General features: G+C 43.4%; 2 long non-coding RNA genes across 2 annotated transcripts in view; both read right to left on the bottom strand.

Moving 5' to 3' along the window:
* Positions 1 to 22,234, bottom strand: part of LOC137638264 (uncharacterized) — a 466,810-nt gene that overhangs the window by 370,076 nt on the left and 74,500 nt on the right. The window lies entirely within an intron of this gene.
* LOC137638262 (uncharacterized) lies at positions 935 to 21,961 on the bottom strand. Its single transcript, XR_011043971.1, has 2 exons — positions 21,460 to 21,961; positions 935 to 1,893 (listed from the first exon to the last, which is right to left on the bottom strand). It is a non-coding gene; the product is annotated as an uncharacterized lncRNA (long non-coding RNA).

Here is a 22,234-nt window from a genome sequence, read left to right as displayed (position 1 = left end):
GGCTCCTGGCCTGGGGGCTATAGTAGCCGACTGGTATGAGGTCAATCGATGACCGATAAAAAGCGTCTAAACACGATATAAAAGTTCCTAGCTATGAAGACTAAATAAACTAATGTATTCGATTAGTATATAAGGCCGGAAGCGTTGTTGTGGCTAACTAAATAGAACATGCAAAACAACAGCGACGCCATAAAATGGCGGGTCCGGTAGAGGCACAGCTCTGCCACAAAACATCAATTATTTCGCGAAATAATATTTACTTTACGGCCAGAGCTTAATTAAACAATACTGGAACCTTGTACTCAACTTTCCAGAAGAAGGCGAGGCTGAAGGTAACGACATAGCGAAGATGCAAAGCGATAAAGTTCACACAAGGGAAAATCCGTCTCAGTAGGGCAGCTACTAAACAAAGGATGAAGACGCGCGTGACGTCATTAGAGCAATGGCGTCCGTTTGTTTACGTCTCGAGTATCAGTAGTAGCCACGAGTGAGATTAGCTGTGGAACGGCTCCCAGCTATTCTCAGCCCTTACACACCGAAGCGTTAACTCTGTTCGGGGTGGAGATAGCTATGTGGCACGACCAGACATGCGTGTCCCCTGTTGTATTACGATGTCTTAAAGGGAAACCTTTGAGATACTCGCTCCAGAAGTTAGAATTCTGTGATAACCTGTGGTTAAATTCTCTGGGAATATCTTAGTAGTCTTATACCCAAGGAAGCTACCAAACAGGAACCTTCCATCAGGACGCCATGGCTTGAGCCCAAAAATATAAATTTCCCTTCAGTCACGCATTTAGATAACTTGTTTACAGTACACAATTCTAAAAATAATACAATCCTGATGTTAAGGAGGTCCAGAGGAAATCAACATTTGATTTAACAATAGTTAATCAAAATTGAAAACATGAACAGCAAATTTCTAAGGCAGAAGTCCTTCCTCATTTACATTTGTTAGTCTTACCTGATTGTTGTTGTTAAATTTACCTTTTCAAAAAAAAGAAAAAAAAATTTATAATACATAAGGCCACTCCATTTAACATGAACTATATTAATTTTGGCTAATTATTTTAGAGGTACTTGGAACCAGCTAACTATTCAATTGATTGTGGTTGTTTAATATCAAATAAAAATTAAGAAATTGCAATCTGAATTTTAATCAGAAAAGTCAATGCTCAAAAATGTAGATCTGGACCTGATTTTCAAGTTAAATTTTAGGCATTTAGAATTTAATAGAAAAAATAGCTTCACTTGTGTTTATTAAGGGAAAGATACAGAAAATTCAAAATTAACTAAAATAGCTTTATATGCACTGACTCTGTAAAGATTAGGAGCCAATGAAATACTTGCTACTAAACCGAGTAAAAGTTAATGCCTTTAATAATTAAATTCCAAAAATAAAGACGCTTTGATAAACTTCAAATAATCTGGTGATATTGTAAATGACTTTACTTTTAACTCGACTTCTGTTCTTCAAGTCTCTCTTAGTGACTACTGTTGAACTAATGTGATATAAGTGGAGTGACCTTGTATCACACAGATCATTAAAATCTCAATAACTAATAAATTGAGCATTTAAAATATTTGAAGGACTATAATTATATTTATCATAAGGGTTTTCACTAGGGTTTCCAACTAGATTGTAGTTTGGCTAGTGATAATAGTAATAATAAAAGATTTGATGATAGTATGGCCTCTTCAGTCGAGACTATTTGCTACTCCTTTTGAGCTTAAAATTTTGTCTTCCTCGGAAATTTTCTGGAATTTTTTCTGTAGTAAATCCTAGAATATTTGCTGCAGATCTTCATCTTGACGTCATTAGGAATGTCTTACAGCAGTTTAATTTTCTAGCTTGAGCAGGAGACTATAATTTCCTTTTCTTTTGATGATTCTAGTCTGAAAAAATAAAATACATTAATTTTACAGATATGTATTTCTTACTCGAATATTTTACTGTGCACTTCAATATCATGACTACACTTTTGGTAAAACATTCTGCATGATAAACTAAAAACAAAAAAATATTCTAAAATATTGGAAATAATGACAGACATGTCCACGATATTCATTATAGCAACCATTACAACCCAAAGTATATCATGTAAAGCAAAAAAGTATTAATTCCTGAATCCTAACAAGGAAATACTTCACAAATCGAATGACTGACTTCTGCTAATCCACTGTTTTCTTCAAGAGATATTCGATAAACCATAAATTCCCTTACACCACAGAGGATACCTGGTCAAAAACACAAACTACTCATAAAAACATTCATATAAAAACGATGTTTATAAATTCTGAGTAAAAACAACATTTACTGACACAGTAACAGTTTCAGGAGTAGAATATTTTTTAGTATACAAGAGTATAGTGCTGTGCAAATGAATAATCATTATGTTCCCCTCACCTAAAATAAGACCTGCAACTTCCTAAATTTATCAAAGATATATACCACTCTCGTAATTGAAATGGCATTCTAAACTTTTATTATATAACGTGGATCCTCCACAAAATAACTCCAGCTATCCTATCATATCAATCAATCTATCTAAGTGAACCTTCTGGTTAACCTTCAAATCAATGAACCAGCTTATTCCAACAATCTTCACCATCTTACTTATCTAGTTTAACTATAGTAAACCTTATCACACAATCTTTGACTCACTTAATACATCTAAGTGAATTTTCTGGTTAACCTTCAATCAATGAACCAGCTTATTCTATCAATCTTCACCATCTTAACTAGTTTAAATATGGATAACTATCACACACTCTTTGACTCACTAACCTAATCTCGACTAGTTCACTGACAAGCTTTTTCGATGTTGTTTTTTACTTACTGGGTATACTTTAACTAACCTATCCAAAACTATTAACACAACAGCAATATGACTCTTGCCAATGATTAACCAATGTCACCTTAAATCAATGAAAAATCTATCCAACCTTATTCTTTAATATAACCCTGCTTTATCCACCATTGGCTGCCCTATCCTGCCTTTGTCCCTTGACTGACCAATCAATGTCTCATCGAATTACTAATTTTATATAACCTTAAATAACGAACTAAATATTGTTTTGACTAATATAATGTGTTTACATCACCAAATCTTTAGAAAGCATCGGCATGACTCGCACAACTGCAAGCTCCTAGATTTTAGTACCCCTTTGTATAAATCTAAGCCATGCACATGAGGTAGACAGTGCTAAATAAGTCATGTTGGATTATTACTGGCATTCTAAAACCAACACCTCTACCATCTTCATACTAAGTAGACGGTATCCCACCATCCAATATAAGACGAGAAATGCTAGCAAGAACTGAAAAAATACACATATCAATCATCAGGAAGCAAGGCCAAGACTGAAAACCCGCAAAAGCTTCCCAACAGTGAACGGAATAGAACCTTTTCGGGCAGCTACTCTCAGGCTAGAAAAGTGGTAGGAACAACTGATGGCCATCCAATGAGGAGCTGCCTAGCCTAAACGAAGGGATGCCCAGTGAAACAACCCTCACCAGGAAGGACTGGGTAACCCCAGACATAACAATGGTTAAAGTGGGTAAAACTTGATATAACTGCCACAAATGGAGGTTAGCCATCATTTCATATGGCCTAGACTTGTGAAGAAGTAACAGGTTAACAGCCAAATGTCATAAGGATTAATAGTCCTGAGTTCCCTACAGGAAGGTACAGGTGCTTGATCCCAGCAGGGACTGGTCACTTGCCTCCGGTATATCAGAAGCACCTGTTACGCTATCTTTTAGAGGGCATGTCTGGAAGGTAAAGGAGAAGGTAGCTACCAGAAATAACCTCTTTGGCAAATTTGCTCATTCAAAATGGGAAATAAATCCTCAATCTCAAGACAAAACCCGTGACACTCAACTACTCCACTGCCGAATACTGCTCACCAGTCTGGGAAAGTTCATGTCATCCCCATAAAGTTAACGCCAACCTCAATCAAGCATGTCACATAATTACTGATGCTCTAAGACCAACGCCCCTCCCAGTACCCAATAGATTGGCAGGCATTACACCACCAAATATCTGCTGAATAGCCCCTTCAAAGACCCACAAATATAAACAAGAGAATGATGAAAAGCACCCATGCTATGATCACTGAATGGTTAGACAGAGATCGAAATCCTGCAAAAGCTTCATAACCACCACTAGCCTCGACCTCATGGAGTCAACAACTTACCATTTAGAATGCTGGACAGAAACAGACCACAACCCACAAGGCGAAGCCATACAGAGCCCATGCCAGTTTCTTCCCCATGGAACAAATCTCTGTAGAAAGGATTGGGTTACTCTTATGGAGTACGAGCTACAATTGGAGAACTGCTAACAATCTTCATAAGAGGGGTCTCACCCCATTTGCTGAGGCCCCATGTGGGCATCACATACAGACAATGAACCACATACTTTGTGGGTGTTAAGAGCAGCCAATCTGTACAAATTTGAAGTTCTATGAATGTAATCAGGCTGCTACACAGTGGGTACAATGTTGGCGAGATAAGATATGCTGATGAATTGTTACACAAGGCTCATGCTCCAGTTAACCTTACAAAGCTACACAAAATCAAGATTCTCTAAAAAGGAAAACTTTCCTTTGTTATATCTTTCAGACCTCTTACTACACTGATCAAAAGTAAAAGTACACTTGACAAAAATAAACTATCATAACAAACCAAAGTAAGAGAAAGTTCCAACAGTGATGGTTTAAAGTTAGGACCCTGGTAGCAACACATTCTGTAACCATGCAACCAAAGACAAAAGTGGCTTGGCTCAGGCAGGCAGGTAGGTGGCTCATCCTCACCTACCCATTGTTACTATTGTATCTATCGTTCCAGCTAGCGCATAAGTTATCGCATATTTATAGGACAAAAGGAATAATTATGTTAATGTAGGATCAAATGATTTCCCAATGAGGTCGTCATAATTGTAGGATAGAGTGGGGAATGTAATTACATAGTCAACAATATTTGGGTGGTTATTATGAGTATCATATGTGCACAATGCAAAAATCATTGTTTTCATTTATTGATTAAAAGACAACAAATCATGTGAAATTCAGCTGGGGAAATATCTTGTAATTTCCCTCATTTATCATCATATTTTACTTATTTTCAGTGGTCCCATACCATAAAAAAAACTTGTTTTCCCACTATTTCCTTTTAGCAACGTTAGCTTTAGGAGTGTTCTTTCATCTCAAAAAAAATGAAGGTTCTTTTGATACCTGATATTTTGAAAGTGTAAATTACATTTAATTAAGATTAATATTGCAAAATACTTATTTTCGCTTGCAGTTAACCTGATTTATCCCATCCAAGTTGAAGATATAGCATTCATTGCTGTTCAAATATTTTGTGATACATAGTCTGTTTATATTAGATAATATAGTTTGTTAGAAGATATGATACTAATTTTCTTCTCTTACAAGTGAACCCTATATTAATGTGTCCAGCATTTCCAACCATTAGTTTTTACTTTTCTCGACCCTTTAAATGGCCCAATTAACGTGGATTCTCAGTGGGAAATGATGTTTTACAGGTGGGGATACCATAAAATGTGAATTACACAGTGAACGAAAGAGAAGAGCATACCACACCAAACTCGGCTAGAAAAATACATGTATCAAGTGCGTCACAGGAAACCTGGGATTAGGGTGGGGAAAACAGTGAAAGATGATTGTACGGTATCACATCTAAACACCGCCACCTACCATAGCCTCAGGTGCTATTCCTCATGGATTGTAGTCTTCATCCGCTGCAAGTATTCCATTTGATAAATAATGACGCTATATCACTTGGTAGACATTAAACAGATCTTCTTACGTACATAACACAAGAGCTTCTTATATACATCACTTACTCTGATTAAATGCCAGAATAAACAGACTGTATTCTTCCTAAAGCACTTATTACACAAGTGGCAGCCAGCAAGTTAATGAACATGACCTTATTATATATTCTGTTCCCCCACAAGCATTTTCAACAAACATATCAACCATTAAGTAACTCCATAGGGTTTAAGAAATGGTTGTTACATTAAACTTCAAGACCTGTAGCATAAAACTTTTGGAAGTTTCATTGGGTTCAAAAGGTCAGTTAGTAAATACATCAGATATGAAAAAGTCCTAAATCCATAGAACAATAACCAAAGCATAATTATTCACCATTGATTTGTAAAGCCGCAAAAAAATTGAGACAACCGTTCTTTGTTAAATATATGATACTTTAATTTATAGCTAAATACATGAACCATATATTTTTCCTAATTGTTATCTTATGATTTATCCACTTTGAAAATGAATATAGGGAGCAAACCACCTGTTCATAAGGTGTCCAAACCCTCCCCCATACAATAACAACCCTATGAGATCCCTGTGGGAAACCAGAGTTTTGGAAAAAAAAAAAAAATATTTTCAGCAATAGGAATGATAAGAAATGTATAATAAACACAAGATAACGAGTTGCAAAATTATATGGTTCGTGTAAATGGCATGAAGGTAAAGTATCTGATTTACCTGTGATTCACATTACGTCACTCGCATAAAACATTCATCTTACTGCTCTTCTGTTCTGGCAAGTGGTAAATGGATCCACTGCACAATCCATCCTCTTGAGTAACTACTTAAGTACTGTATCCCACAAAAAGTCTCAAAAAGTATACAATGGACTTAGAAAAGTAAGTGGTTCTCACATTTTAGTCAATCGATACCTAAGTTATTATGCCCAAGGCTCATTAGCCATACAGAAAAGAAAGACAAAATAGTCAGCACTCGCCCACTTCTTGCAGTGTATTCCTGTATAGCTATAAATTGAACAGCAAATATATAATAATTTACCTTCTGGCCAAATACATGAACCATATATTTTCCCTACTCATTATGCTGTGGTTTATTATTTTTTTTACCATGATTATTAGGGGGAAACAGCTGTTCATAAGTTTCATACCCTCCCCCCATCATAATGATGAGGGCTCCATTGAAAGTGGCGTGAAAATATATCAAATTCATATGATTCACACGTCCCTCAACTGGTTTTTGTAATCTTATGACTCACTTTGCTAACAAATAAACATTATCTCAATGACTCAAGTTCTTTGCACGCGGTACATGGATGTGCTACCATAATTACCTATGATTCACTTGTCCCTCAAATAGATTTTGCACCACCGTGAGTCATTTTGCTAAAAAATGACAAATTCGAAGATAATTTGTATTTTTCCTAACCATACAAACCTTAGCTATTAACAAAGGGTTTACTTTTAGCGCAGCTGAAATGACGAGCCAATAGTTTTTAACGAGGGTTAATTAACCCCGCGCTAGTTAGCGGGGGGTGGGGAAGGGTAGCTTGCTACCCCTCCCCCCTCCACATACCGGTGACTTGCTTCACTTCACTTAGAGGTAGGACTTGACTTGGGGGTCAGGGATGGCGGGCACATATGTGTAAATAGCTAAGGTTTGTATGGTTAGGAAAAATACAAATTATCTTCGAATTTGTCATTTGTTCCGTAACCGAAATACAAACCACGCTATTTACAAAGGGTGACTTACCCCTTAGGAAGGGTGGAAAGTCCCCAGCCTTACTGACTTCGGCTTGCCCGGGGGCTCGATCCCTCAGTGAGCAGCACTAGAGAGAGGGAGCCCCTGTACCTCACAGGTTCCTAGCATCGCTAGGAACGAGTGGCCTATATAAGCAGTGTGAGGAGGAGAGTGTGACTCGTCCTATGAAGTTGACCTTGAGACCTTCAGATAGGAATTCTAGGATAGGACGTTCCCCATACCACCTCGTCAGGGTATGGGAGACGCAACAGTATTAAGCTTAATACTAGGAGCACAAAGAAGCATGGGTTACCTGCAGAGGTCGAGGTCAGCTATGCGAGGACCAGGATGCTGCTTCCCCAAGAGAGGGAGAATGAAGAAAGAAGTAAGGGTCAGACATACTCTTTCATTCACGCAGACTAAGACCGGGTAACAACGCCCTCAACCTACTGCTACTTGTCCAAAAAGGAGCCTGAGGTTAGACCAGCTGTTGTGCAGCCACCACAGGGCCGATAGAGAACCTATCGAGGCTCCTGTGGGTCACGTCTTGCAGGTAGTGGGCTGTGAAGGTCGTTTGATGCTTCCAGACCCCAGCTTGAAGTACCTGAGTCACAGAAAAGTTTCTCTTGAAGGCCAGGGATGTAGCAATACCCGACATCGTGGGCCCGAGGGCGACGTGACGGAGGAAGGTCAGGATTCAGGGCATGGTGGATAACCCTTCGAATCCAAGCAGAGATGGTGTTCCTGGTGACCCTCCTCTTTGTCCTGCCTGTGCTCACAAACAAAGCTCGCACATGAGGACGGACTGCAGCCGTTCTCTTCAAGTAGTGCCTCAGACACCTCACTGGACATAGTAGCAGCTGGTCTGGGTCGTTTGTTACAGAACGGAGACTCGCGATCCTGAAAGAGTCGAACCGAGGATCCGGCACTCCAGGATTCTGAGTCTTGGCCACAAACTCAGGGACGAACCTGAACGTTACCTCTCCCCATCCCCTTGAATGGGCGATGTCGTACGAGAGACCATGAAGTTCACTAACTCGCTTGGCCGAGGCCAAGGCGAGTAGGAAAGCCGTCTTCCAAGACAGGTGGCGATCGGAGGCCTGGCGTAATGGCTCGAAGGGAGGTCTCTTGAGAGACCTGAGGACTCGAACCACGTTCCAAGGAGGGGGTCTCACTTCCGACTGGGGGCAGGTAAGCTCATAGCTACGTATGAGTAAAGAGTGTTCTAGCGAAGAAGAAATATCCACGCCCTTCAATCTGAAGGCCAAGCTTAAGGCTGAGCGATAGCCTTTCACTGCCGAGACAGAAAGGCGCATTTCTTCTCAGAAGTCCGCTATTGCTGGAATAGTGGCATCGAGTGGAGAGATACCCCTTCCACGACACAAACCACAAAAGACTCTCCACTTCGCTTGGTAGACTCCCTCAGAGGACCTTCGCAGGAGCCGAGACATTCTCTCCGCAACCTGTTGCGAAAAGCCTCTCTCCGCGAGGAGACGCTGGATAGTCTCCAGGCGTGAAGCCGAAGCGAGGCTACGGCCCTGTGAGGGACACCGGAGTGGGGTTGTCTGAGAAGCTCGTGTCGTGGAGGAAGCTCCCTTGGGAGTTCCGTCAGGAGTTGCAGAAGGTCCGGAAACCATTCCGCGTGATGACATAGCGGAGCTACTAGTCATGGAACAGTTGACCGATAGTCTGGTCCTGTTGAGCACCCTTCTCATCAGACAGAATGGTGGGAAGGCGTACACGTCGATGTTGTCCCACCGTTGCTGGAAAGCATCTTGCCAGAGTGCCTTGGGGTCCGGGACTGGTGAGCAGTACAGGGGCAGCTTGAAGTTCAAGGCTGTCGCGAACAAGTCCACCGTCGGGGAACCCCACAAAGTCAGGACTTTGTTGGCTATCTGAGGATCCAAAGACCACTCGGTACTCACTATCTGCGAAGCCCTGCTCAGACTGTCGGCGAGCACATTCCTCTTGCCAGGAATGAAGCGAGCTTATAGTGTTATCGAGTGGGTTTCGGTCCACCTCAGTCTCTCTACTGCAAGATGGGATAGCTGTTGCGAAAAAGTGCCTCCCTGCTTGTTGATATAAGCCACTACCGTGGTGTTGTCGCTCATCACCACCACAGAGTGACCCGCCAGGAACCGTTTGAACTGCTTTAGAGCCAGAAAGACGGCCTTCAATTCTAGCAGGTTGATGTGTAGGCACTTTTCTGATTCTGACCAAAGGCCTGAGGCCCTCTGGTTCAGAACGTGCACCCCCCACCCTTCTTTTGACGCGTCCGAAAACAGAGTCAATTCCGGGGGCAGGACGAGAAGACTCACTCTCTTCCGCAGGTTCTCGTCGGCCAGCCACCACCGCAAGTCCGTCTGTTCCAGAGACCCCATTGGGATCAGAATGTCCGGGGAATCGGATCCTTGATTCCACCGGGACTTGAGCCGCCATTGAAGGGATCTCATCCTGAGGCGGCTGTTTGGAACCAGACGGGCCAGGGAGGATAGGTGGCCTAAGAGACGCAACCACGATTGGGCGGGGAGTTCTTTTCGCCTGAGGAAAGGTTCCGCCACCCTCCTCAGCCTTGCTATCCGGTCGTCTGATGGAAAGGCTTTGTGGAGATTGGTGTCTATTAGCATGCGTAGATAAACCAGTCGTTGGGACGGCTGCAGAGAGGACTTCTCAAGGTTTACCACGATCCCCAGATCCTGGCAAAGATCCAGAAGCCTGTCTCGGTGCCGAAGAAGGGTCGACTCCGAGTCTGCTAGGATCAGCCAATCGTCTAGGTAACGAAGGAGACGAATGCCGTTCCTGTGCGCCCAAGTCGAAATCAGGGTGAAAACACTGGTGAACACCTGAGGAGCTGTGGAGAGACCGAAACACAGCACCTTGAACTGGTAGATCTTGTTGTCTAGGCAGAATCTCAGGTACTTCCTGGAAGACGGATGGATTGGGATCTGGAAGTACGCGTCCTTTAGATCCAGTGTACACATGAAGTCTTGTGGTCTCACCGCAAGTCTGACCGTGTCTGCTGTCTCCATGCTGAACCGGGTTTGTTTGACAAACCTGTTCAGAGCCGAGAGATCGATGACGGGTCTCCAGCCTCCAGTAGCCTTCTTTACAAGAAAGAGTCGACTGAAGAAGCCTGGAGAGCCGTCCACGACCTCCTGGAGAGCACCCTTCTCGAACATGGTCTCGACTTCGGCCTGAAGGGCCAGCCCCTTTGCCGATCCCATGGCATAGGAGCTCAACGACACTGGATTCGCTGTCAGGGGAGGTTGAGATGACGTGAACGGGACGCGATAACCTTGGCCGATCACTGAGACCGTCCAAGCATCGGCCCCGTGATGCTGCCACCTGCGGACGCAACGCTGAAGGCATCCCCCCACAGGTGGACACGCAGGGGGATTGCCACCCCTAGGGCTTGCGGCCGCGGCCGCCACCCCTAGAAGTCTTGCCTCCCCTGGAGGACTTACCGCCCCTCTTGACCTTGGCTGGAAAGGGCTGGGGCTTAGACACCACTTTCTTAGCTGCCGGTGCCTGTTTGGGAGCCTTACGAGGCTGTTGCTGCTGTTGTGGCGGGGCTGGAGGCTTATAGGGCCGAGTTGTAAGGGCCCTGTGGAGGAGGGAGTCCGTACTGGATTTCCTCCACCTCTCAGCCGTTCGTTCCAAGTCTTGAGGCTCAAACAGGCTCTCCCCCAGGAGGGAAGCATGTCGGAGCCTACACACATCTACGGCGGGGACCTTCGGATGGAATCTCTCGGACACAGCATCGCGACGCTTCAACACCGAGTTGGCCCACAGGGTGGTAACCTGGTGCGCCAAGAACTCGATGGAGCGGGTGCCCGAGAGTAAGAAGGTCTCTAGGGCCTTCCTATTGGTCTCCTTGGACAAGTCCTCCGATCGCAATAGGATGCCCAGAGATCCTAACCAGAAGTCCAGCCACGAAGTGGCCTGCATGGCACACTTAGCGACCTTCTCGTGGTTAAGGATCTCTGCCGCCGAGAACGACACCTGCCGGGCAGAGAGTTTCTCCAAGGGAACTCCCTTCGCCAGCTCCTCCACAGAGTGATGGAGAGGAAGAGCGAGGTTGTGCTCACCCAGGATCTCGAAATACCTCCTCTGCTGAAGGCGAGGAGGAGGGATGAGTTTGTTCCCGGCAGTGGAACGACTGGAGGAGGCAAGAAGTGCGAGCTGAGCGTTGGCCCTAGTTCTGGCACTCTTCAGCCCCCGAGACCAGGGCAGAGCCGCACTGGTCTTAGGGGCTTTCCGAACGTCAAACGCTTCATCCAGAATCGTGTCTTTGCCTTCACGAGGGGGGGGGGGGATGACTGGGTCCGTAAGTCTGTTAAGTTGCCTTATCAGGCTTAGGACCTGCCAGAAGGCATGTTCGGACTCTTGCTGTTCTCCTCCCTGCGGGCTGGCAGCTAAGTCTCCTGCCCCAGGAATCTCTTCCTGGGGTGATACGTGGACATTCCCCTGGGTAGTCGTGGGTTCCCGACGAATCCTTGCAGAGGATTTAGGGATGGTCTTGGAATCCTTGGGTTCCCTCCTAGGAGGGATACAGGATCCCAACAACGAGGTTCGAGGGGCCCCTTCCTCACAAGACGATTCTCCTGCCTGAAGCGAAGTCTCCCCTCCTGGTGCCGAGGGGGAGACTACCGCCCCACTGGACTCACCTGAGGACGGAAAGGCCTCGTCCACGGGAGAAGGAGAGAGTACTCGTGCAGGAGAGGGGACCTTCGAGACCGACCTCTTGGGAACCAACTTCGTCCTGGGGGAAGTCACCACGAAGTCCACTCCTCTCTTTCTCTTCAGCGTAGGAGAGACGGCCGCTGGTTTGTTACCCTGGCCGGCGAGTGCTGGTTTCATAACCCTCACTAACGCCCGTGCCAGCGGACCAAACCAAGTCTGCTGCTCCAAGGACACAGAGTCCGAAATCCTCGCTAAGGTGAAAGGGATCGGGCGATCCTTTGGAGTGGACACGACGATACCTGCCTGAAAAGAAGGTGGGGAAGAATGCTGTACTGACCTGTCTTCGTCCTGCACTACCAACCTGTGCTTGGATGGAGGTGATCCCGAGTGCCGTCTAGGAGCATGCGTCCCTGCTGCTACCACCGGCTGTGGAATTCGCCGCGAACGGTCGCGCGAGGGCGAACGGTCGCGCGGGAGTGCGGGGCGAGCGATCGCGCGGGCGTGCAGGTGGATGATCGCGCGGGCGAGTGGGCGCGAGGGTGGTCAGGTAAATGAACACGTGTCCGAGGCGACGAACGCAAGCGTTGGCGCGACGGCGAGGGATCGTGCTGCCGCGTAGGTGAGGAAGATCGCTGGCGATGTAGATCCACAGGCGATCGATGACGAGCTGTGGTATGTCGACGCACTGATGTGCGATGGTGAGCAGCATGCGCAGGTGAATGACCGCGTAATGGTAAGCGATGGCGAGCAGCATGCGTAGGTGAATGATCGCGTGATAGGGTGCGATGGTGATCAGCATCCCCAGGAGGGCGATCGTTCAGGGTTGTGCGATGAGCAGCAGCATGCGAAAGCGGGCGATCGTGCAGGGTTGTGCGATGGCGAGCAGCGTGCGCAGGTGAATGATCGCGTGAAAGGGTGCGATGGTGATCAGCATCTGCAGGAGGGCGATCGTTCAGGGTTGTGCGATGAGGAGCAGCATGCGTAAGCGGGCGATCATGCAGGGTCGTGCGATGGCGAGCAGCATGCGCAGGAGGGCGAGCAGCATGCGCAGGAGGGCGATCGTGCAATGGCGAGCAGCATTTGCAGGCGGGCGATCGCGCGATGGCGAGCTAGAAGCTGGCGAACCATGTTCCTTCAGGGGCGTTGGCGAACGTCGGCGCGCTAGTTGTCGCTGTTGAATAGGCGATACTAAGATCGCCTGTGCGCGCTGGCAAGCAGGTGAACGCTGGCGAGGAGGTAATCGCTGGCGTGTAGGTGATCGCTGGCGAGCAGAAGGTCGACGCGTGTCCTGTGAGAGGACAGGTGGTGCGGCGCGTTCACGAGCAGGAACGGGAAGATCGCTGGCGCGTTGGCGAACACGTGTTTCTGACACACGCGCAGCACGATGTTGCGTAGCCACAGGACCAGGCGGATGGTGAGCAGGGAGTTCAGCAGGAACTAAAGGGTGGTCAGAGACCGCAGGGCGATGGTCCTCAAATGAGCGCTGACGCTCGGAAGAGAGCTGACGAGCAGGAGAGCGCTGGAGAGGGGGGCGAACATCAGGAGAGAGCCGACGAGCAGGTGAGCGTCGGCGAGCAGGAGATCGCTGGCGAGCGACGAGCAGGTGAGCGCTGGCGAGCAGGTGAGCGCTGGCGAGCAGGAGAGCGCTGGCGAGCAGGAGAGCGCTTGTGCGCTAGCCCTGCTCGCGTAAGGGAAGAATCCCTTAGCCCCGAAGGGACCGTTGCCCGTCGGGTGACGAGTTCTCCAGAAGGCGAAGATCCGGCAGGAGATGGTGAGCGGTCTGCAGAGAGGTTCAAGGAGGGCGGGGCAGTCGGTTGAGGCTGACGAGGAGAGTCCCCCCCGGAAGACGAAGACCCAAAAAGGCGCCTCTTAGTCCCCCTGTAAGGGGAAGGGAGGCCCTTGTGGCGTAGAGGGCGGTGAGCCTTACGGCGGAGGCGGCCTCGGGGGAGATCGTCGGGACCATCGATCCTCCGAAGGGGAGTCTCCGTCAAAACACTTCCCTCAGAAGGAAGCTGGGCAGCAGTCGAGACCGAAGGACTCACTTCCCCCTTCGAAGGATGTACGGAAGGAGGAGGAGAGCCTTGAGCACCATCATCAGCAACAGCACCTGCGGCGGAAGGCCCAGCCACGTCGGAGGCCTCTGTCACCACGACGTCGACAATAGACAGAGGGTCTACCTCTGCTACCACCGGCGACTGTTTAACAGCGGCCCCCATCGAGACAAGGTCAATAAGAGCGACCCTGGAGGGCAAGCCCTTAAGCCCCAGGGACGACCAAATCTGTAAAAGATCATCACTGGATAAGGCATTATTATCAATAACCTCCCCCGGAGGAGGAGGGGGAACCGCCTCGCTATGGGAGGCGACGCCCTCTCCCCCCACCGAAGGCAGGGAAACAGAACAAGGGCCTGCGCTCCCACTCGGACGACTCTCCTTAGGAGGCGGACGAGGGGGAGCTTCGGAGGAGGTTTGGGCGGCGGAAGAAGAGTCCCGAGAGCCTTCCTCCTTCAAGGCTAACCCCGGAGGAGAACAGTCTCTCTTGGACTTCTTCTTACGCCGACGGCCAAACCTCTCCCACTGGGAGGCAGACCACTCCCTGCACTCACGGCACATGTTATCCTGGTCGCACCGTCGGCCCCGACATTGAGGGCAGAGGGTGTGTGGATCCGTAATAACGTCCGACATGAAAGTCCCACAAGGACGGCCGGCAACTCCAGGGCATGTACGCATAGTAAAGAAAAAAAAAAAAAAAAAAAAACTGAAGGTCAACTTCCAACCAATCACACACGCTGAAAAGAAAAAGCAGAAAATTAAAGGCTGTCACGAAGGCGATGAGCAGACACGTCTGATCACCGCCGAGCCAAAAGTGAAGTGAAGCAAGTCACCGGTGTGTGGAGGGGGGAGGGGTAGCAAGCTACCCTTCCCCACCCCCCGCTAACTAGCGCGGGGGTAATTAACCCTCGTTAAAAACTATTGGCTCGTCATTTCAGCTGCGCTAAAAGTAATACCCTTTGTAAATAGCGTGGTTTGTATTTCGGTTACGGAACAAACCATAATTAGTCCTGCCCGTTGTGAGAGAACTTATTCTTCTGCCACGGGCTTGAATGAGAAAGCAAAATCGTCTCTAGTACTTGCTATATAAACTGTAACAAAATATTTTTTATAGAATATAAAACTGACATTTCCATAATAAAATAAACTTTCAAACATACTTTAAAGATTAAAATGAACAGAAAAAAGGGAAAACAAATGTAATCCACAATTAATTCAAAGGGAATTCAAAAACAAGCGAGTTGTAATGATAAAAAGAACAGATATAGCAATAACGTATCTATATATATAAATGTAAACAATAGGAACATATAAATGAAAAAGCTACTAAAACTAGAATTTCCATATAAATTAGTTGTTGTTGGAGAATAATAGCCAACACTTTAATTCCCATATCGAAAAGAACGCTACCAAGGCATGTTGGGACTGCACCGATAGTAACGAGTAACAGCGCAAATTAACCATACGCTAGTTCTATTTAATTTATGAAATTAGATCGATGATTTAAAGAACGAACACCAAATGGACAAACATTTCTTTAAAATTTTACATTAAAAGTTAAAAAACTTATATAAGTGGAATTCCTCCTATTTTTTGCATAAAACAAATAAAGAGAATTGCAAGACATACATGAAGATTACATCACACGACTGTGACGTGAGTTGCCTGAACGTATTTCCGCGAAAGACGAGGCTGAACTTGCACTATTAAACTCTTCATCAGGATTAAAAACTTCGCAACAAAAATATAGTGCACAAACAAAACCTCTGCATACAAACTGTGAGGATCAACTGACATTTTCGGTAACCTCATGTTGCATACATCACTCGCACAAACACGAAAATTAAGTTATCACTCATGATAAACAAAGTAAATAATAATAATAAAACACGATTGCCAAAACCCTAAATCAGTGTACTTCACCAAACGAAGTCCAAAAAAGCGAAGAAGGGAAAATGATTCGAAAAACTCTCAATGGTGGACCGACGATGTTTTCGATCCAGCCGGCAGAGATGAACTGAAGTCTTAGACATGGGAATGATTCCTTGGACCACCCTGTGACGAGTGTTACTACCTACCTCCCAACCACCACAAGGCGGTTGCCTCGTTTTGAAAAATTCTGCCGATTTAGAGAGATATCAGCTATATATATATAACTGCCAGGTAAGTACTATTCATAAAATAAAAATTTCAATAAAGTAATTTGTTCTTTTCCTAAGCAAACACGAGTCCTTTAAAATAAGGGATGCCTTTAGGGTACTCTAACAACTATTGAATTCATTAAAAAGGTAATTAACGACATGCGGACCTCGTTAACAAAGTGGTGAGTGCAGATGAATAGCTCTGCCCACCTACCAGGCAGACTCGACTTCTGACCTTAAACTCAGGACTGAGGGTTGGTTGAGGTAGAAAGTTAAAACTTAAAGACAACTTTTTATAGCTAGAAAAAATACTGCTTGCTTCTAAAATATCTTTGTTCCTATGCATATACAAACCATTTGTCTTTTAAACAAGACATTTTGGTAACTGGTGGACAGGAAGTTCCTCCTAGAACTGAACTGGCTGGTTCTTTTTCTTCCCTTGGAGTGTTAGTGTTTGTCTGTTACAGTATGGGAGAAAAGGAGAGGACTGAAACTCCCTATCAGTCCATCACAAAGAATCCCTTCCCCTGAAGGGGATAGCAGTCTGGGATGATATACCTGGCGTATGATGTTCAATGGGTTGGTATACAATCAGTCACCCTCCTCCTCGTCAAGGAGGGACGGGGAAGATACTTCATTAGATTCTAAAGAATGGAGCTCGGAAGGAAGCATAGCACACCAGCATTGTCAGACCTAGCGAGTAACGGTTTGACCGTTTCATGACCAAGGTAGGGGAAGGAGAGATTAAGACCAGACGGTCATTTTACTTTAGATCTCAGATTCACGTCTATGCAATACCACAGAAAACATGCTTCCTGTCTCGTGAGGGACCTAGAGACCGCTCTGGTTACTCCAACATGAACTACAAGACTAGGGAATAATGTTACAGAGGAAGTTAAGACACTCACTGGGGATTACAACAAAGATGCTGGGTTTACAGCAGGAAGGAACCATGAAACCGGTCACACTTAGGAAGCACTGCACAGGGGGATTACCACTGGGGTCATTGGTATCAGGGTCAAAGTCACCAATCTAAAATTACTAGTGTCAACACTGTGCTCACTGGGGCGAAGTAGCCTTAGCTACCCACTCCTTCAGAAGACATTGAGGGCTTACCTACAAGACTTAACTAAGCAGGGTGAGATTAGATTGGGGAGGATCCTGTCACTCGATAGAGCAAGAGAATATCTGTGGACTCTTGTTTGTCTCTAGCAGATTTTATTCATTGTGAGCATGGTAATTATGTCACCAAATCGTCTTGGAAACAGCCCAAGGCATGTAAGGACGAAGGTAGCTGCCTACTTCCTGACATACAGTACATGTAATTGGTCATACTCTTGCACGAGACCTTGAACGGGCAGAGCACTTCATTTCTGCCTGCAGTGCATACGCTCATTCTCTTAAAGAACAATAGCGGCGGTACCTTGAACAGAAGTGTATACTTAAAGATATGAATGTTCCTGGTACAGTACGTACCCAGCGAATGAATCGAGACCGTACTGGGATTATCTCCCCGAGTAGAATGTACCTAGTACTGTATTCAGAGAAAATTATTAAAACAGCCAGACGTGGATGCCGAGAAATACTTCTGTACTGTCTGACAGCTGAAGACAAAGCGAGTGTTTCTTCATCTGACCGGCAACTATGCTTACCTAATTAAAAGTTCAAGTGGCTGTCCCTGGTTCACTTACGTTAGTGGAATTATTGATGGACTATAATTTGTATTTGTGTAGGATTGAACTACGGCAAAGACTAACAAGCAAAGAAATAAATGAGAGGGTTAAGTAAATAAACAATGAAATGGGACCTATCCTTGCCTGATTAATCATAATCTTATGATATGCATATAATTGTCCAAATTTCAAGTATAAATAAATTTTAACTGACAACCTTCGAACATATGTCCTCAAATCAATTTTTTCTTTTTTTCAAATATTCACTAAAACTCTAATTTCTCACCTAATCGAAAAATAACTACGCTGGTGACGAAACCTTAGTTGAACTTTATCCTTATGATTCTGGAATAATGAATCGACCACTGTTTTCACACAAAACTTCTTATTTGACAACCTTTTCCATAACATGAGAAATTTTATTTGGATCACATTGGAAAACTATATATGTACCCTCTTTACGCAAAATTCAAGTAAAAAATTAAACAATTATCAATTCATTACCAAATATAAACAAGTTTTACTTAAATTTTATTTTAGGGAAAATACTAAAACAATGGTCAGAAATGCATTAATAACAAACCCTAACGAATTGGAAAAACAAAAATACATACGGTTAATGTGATTGGTGTGAAATTAATGTACCATAATTATCAATAATCTACAAGTCAGTCAAAAGGGCTTTACTGCCATGAAGCTCGCTTCACTTGCAAATATACATCCTAACGGGAACGTACCAATCTGGCAAGATGATATGGATGTGCTGCGCACACCAACTTTGTGGGTCGCTAATATTTTTTTGGTTAGTATTCAATACAGTATACTGTATTAGCTTCTAGCAAAACTGGAATTAGCTATAAGAAATGGATGTGTGCTGGCTAGTTTGACATTTTTTCTTAGTACATTATGATTAACGAGAGCAGCGACATAACTTGCTTGTTGATCGATTGAAATGTGAACGCTATTTTGGAGTCTAAAGTCAATTGCTTTCGTCTGGACGACCGATTGTGGGTTACTTTGCACGCGTTATTATTATTATTATTAAATGCTAAGTTACAACCCTAGTTGGAAAAGCAGGATGCTATAAGCCCAGAGGCTCCAACAGGGAAAACAGCTCAGTGAGGAAAGGAAATAAAGAAAAATAAAATATTCTAAATATAGTAACATTAAAATAAATCTTTCATATACAAACTTTAATAGAACAAGAGGAACAGAAATAAGATAGAATAGTGTGCCCGAGTTTACCCCCAAGCAAGATAACTCTAACCCAAGACAGTGGAAGAACATGGTACAGAGGCTATGGCACTACCCAAGACTAGAGAACAATGGTTTGAATTTGGATTGTCTTTGTATTTGCTTTTGACAGCTTGTTTTTTATATATATTTTTTTGCCTTTTTGAACCACTTAAAGAGCAACAAAATACTTATGCTCAAGTTCCCAGAGGTAATTTTACAAGAGCCTTTTATCCCCTTCTGCTTCAGACCCTATTATGACTATAGTCAATTTATTTTAACGAGGCATATTTGCACCGACTCGCAGGGGTGCCCTTTTAACTCTGAAAAGTTTAATGATAGCCGATTGGTCGGAAGTATTCGGACAAAAATAGTTCCGACCAATCAGCTATTAAGAAAATTTTCCGGGCCAAATGTTGGTGCAACTCTGCCTCATTAAAAAAAATTTACTATACAGTAGTCAGAAGATATAGCATGGTGGAGTTCAATCAATTTATAAATTTAATGTAAATTCACCTACTCTGGTCATTGATTTCATAAAAAACGGTCTATGGTCAGTGAGCAATAGAGGAGCATAAACCATTTTAGAAATGAGTGCTCAGGGAAAAAAGATACTAAACACAACGCTGCTCGAGAGAAAACGGTGTACGAGAGAGGTACTGTACTTCTGCCGTCATTAGTCTGTAGGCGTTTCACTAATTTTGGCATTAAATTTTTATTTTTCTGTTATTTTTGTTCTATTTTTGTTGAGTTTCGCTATTATCATCTTTAAAACATTGGTTTTTATTTGAATCCACCAAAAACCCGGATTCCCACCTGGGAAACCTGATTGAAGGTGGTCCTCAGAAAACAACAATTTCCAATAATATAATAACACACTAACAGAAAAAATGGGATTTTTCATGCAAAAAAGAAGCTGGGTGTAGTCCACTGAAATGTTACCAAAATAATAGCGCAGCCAAACCGCAGACATATGATAGGACGCATGGAAAATAAAGTGGTGGGCATCACTAATATGGAGAGTGGCAAGTATGGATGCTGCAATCTGAATCGGGTTAGGTTGAAGTACCTTAGCGTAGCTCATATCCCTTCAATTTCCTTTCAAGTCATGTCCAACGGCTATGAATAATCAGTCGCCAAAAAACCATATAGGCTACAAAAGTATTGAAACTCAGCTTTCCCTTGCCACTAACAGAGACCAGTCAGCAAATACATATTCATACCTGTATTTATTTAAAAGCCAATAATTTTTCCCGCAATTGAGCAGTAGAAATAAATCGTTGAGAAGAGCATGAGTTGGACAAAAATACTTGCTTAGCCCAGTCAAAGCAATGTTGATCCGCAAGTTACGATTTCAAGAATCCCCCCCCCCCCACAAAAAAAAAAAAAGTCTTTAACCACAGACAGCAGCATCACAAAATCAACTCCATATATTTATGACAATACAATTTATGGGGCACGGAAAATATATCGGTAAAGAGCGTATTTTTTTCTATAAGAAAAAAGTAGTTTTTATACTAGGTTACATTGCCCTGTAATACACTACAATAACACTATATTTTTTAACACTACAATTTAAGGGGCACAATTATCTGTCCCTACTAAAGGATTTATTACTGTACCTTTAAGCCTGAAGTACACTGTAGGAGGAGTTCTTAGGCATGCCAGGAAAATAGCTAACATTATATATAAATTATTCTCCACAACCATAAATACAACCTAAGGTTATAAACCTTCATATTCGGTACTAAATAATCACGAGGTTATAACCAAGAATTTCACGAAGAAAATGACAACCTTCGAGGTAAGAATCAACAAATTATCTTCTCCTTTCTTCTATACTCGAAAACGTTTAGTGCAAAATATGAATTATAATAATACAGAAATTTCATGTACACATACAATTGTATTCGGTCTTGAATAAATAGCAATGAACCTTAATCATCATCAAAAAATATATATGAAAATTGTCTACCATGATGGCCGACATTGGCCAGGACAAAACACTGGTCTGACAAACAATAATTTTGCGATTTATAAGTAATCAACAGCAAATATGTCATATTTTGAGTGCAATGCATGAACAAAAGTAATGATGTTCATTAACAGAACTGCAGAAACAACTGAACTTACGTGGAAATACGTATGAAATATGGAAAATGGCGCAGGTCAACGAACGTTCACCAAAGAATGGACAAGAAACAAATGACGACTGACACAAGCTGAAGCGATATTACTGAAGGAATAATGTCTGCCAGATGTCCAAGAATAGCATTGTTGTTTTATTCATCATCTTAATATGCACAACTTTAAATATAAATACTTCATTTAATTTTGTTATCAATATATTTTAGATTAAAACAAGCATAAACATTTCTCTCTGCATTAGGTTTAAAGCGTGATAATTAAGTAAAAGTGGTCAAGAGTACTAGGAACTTGTGGCAGCCTTTTCAAAGTTGAATTTTCCGGTGAATAATAAAGTTTTATTCATATTTTCAAAGAAACTACGGAATTAATTTTAATTTTTATATGTAATTTGGATAAATGAATAATTAGACACAATTTTCACAGAATATTAAGAGTAACAGCGCCTAAAATAGACATATAAAAATCGATTTAAAACATCTTTTAGCAAAACTATACGTCGACATATTTTTCAATAAAGAATATATTGTCTTAAGATTATATTTGCTATTAACAAATAATATTATTGGTAGATATAAAGTAAATGTAAACGAAATTCTTTTTTCTATTAAACAATATAAGATATAACTTGATATATTACATAAAATTAAGAAATCTTGAAGGGGTTTTTGTAAACAAGATTTTGGTAATACAAAAAGGTGTGCCATTTAAAATGGAATACTTTAAAACCACGAAACGAGATATTGAAATAAATAAAGGCTTT

The sequence above is a fragment of the Palaemon carinicauda genome, chromosome 3 (assembly GCF_036898095.1).
Source record: "Palaemon carinicauda isolate YSFRI2023 chromosome 3, ASM3689809v2, whole genome shotgun sequence".
Taxonomy (NCBI): Eukaryota; Metazoa; Arthropoda; class Malacostraca; order Decapoda; family Palaemonidae; genus Palaemon; species Palaemon carinicauda.
Note: the sequence above shows the minus strand (reverse complement) of the source record. Positions and strands in the feature narration are given on the sequence as shown.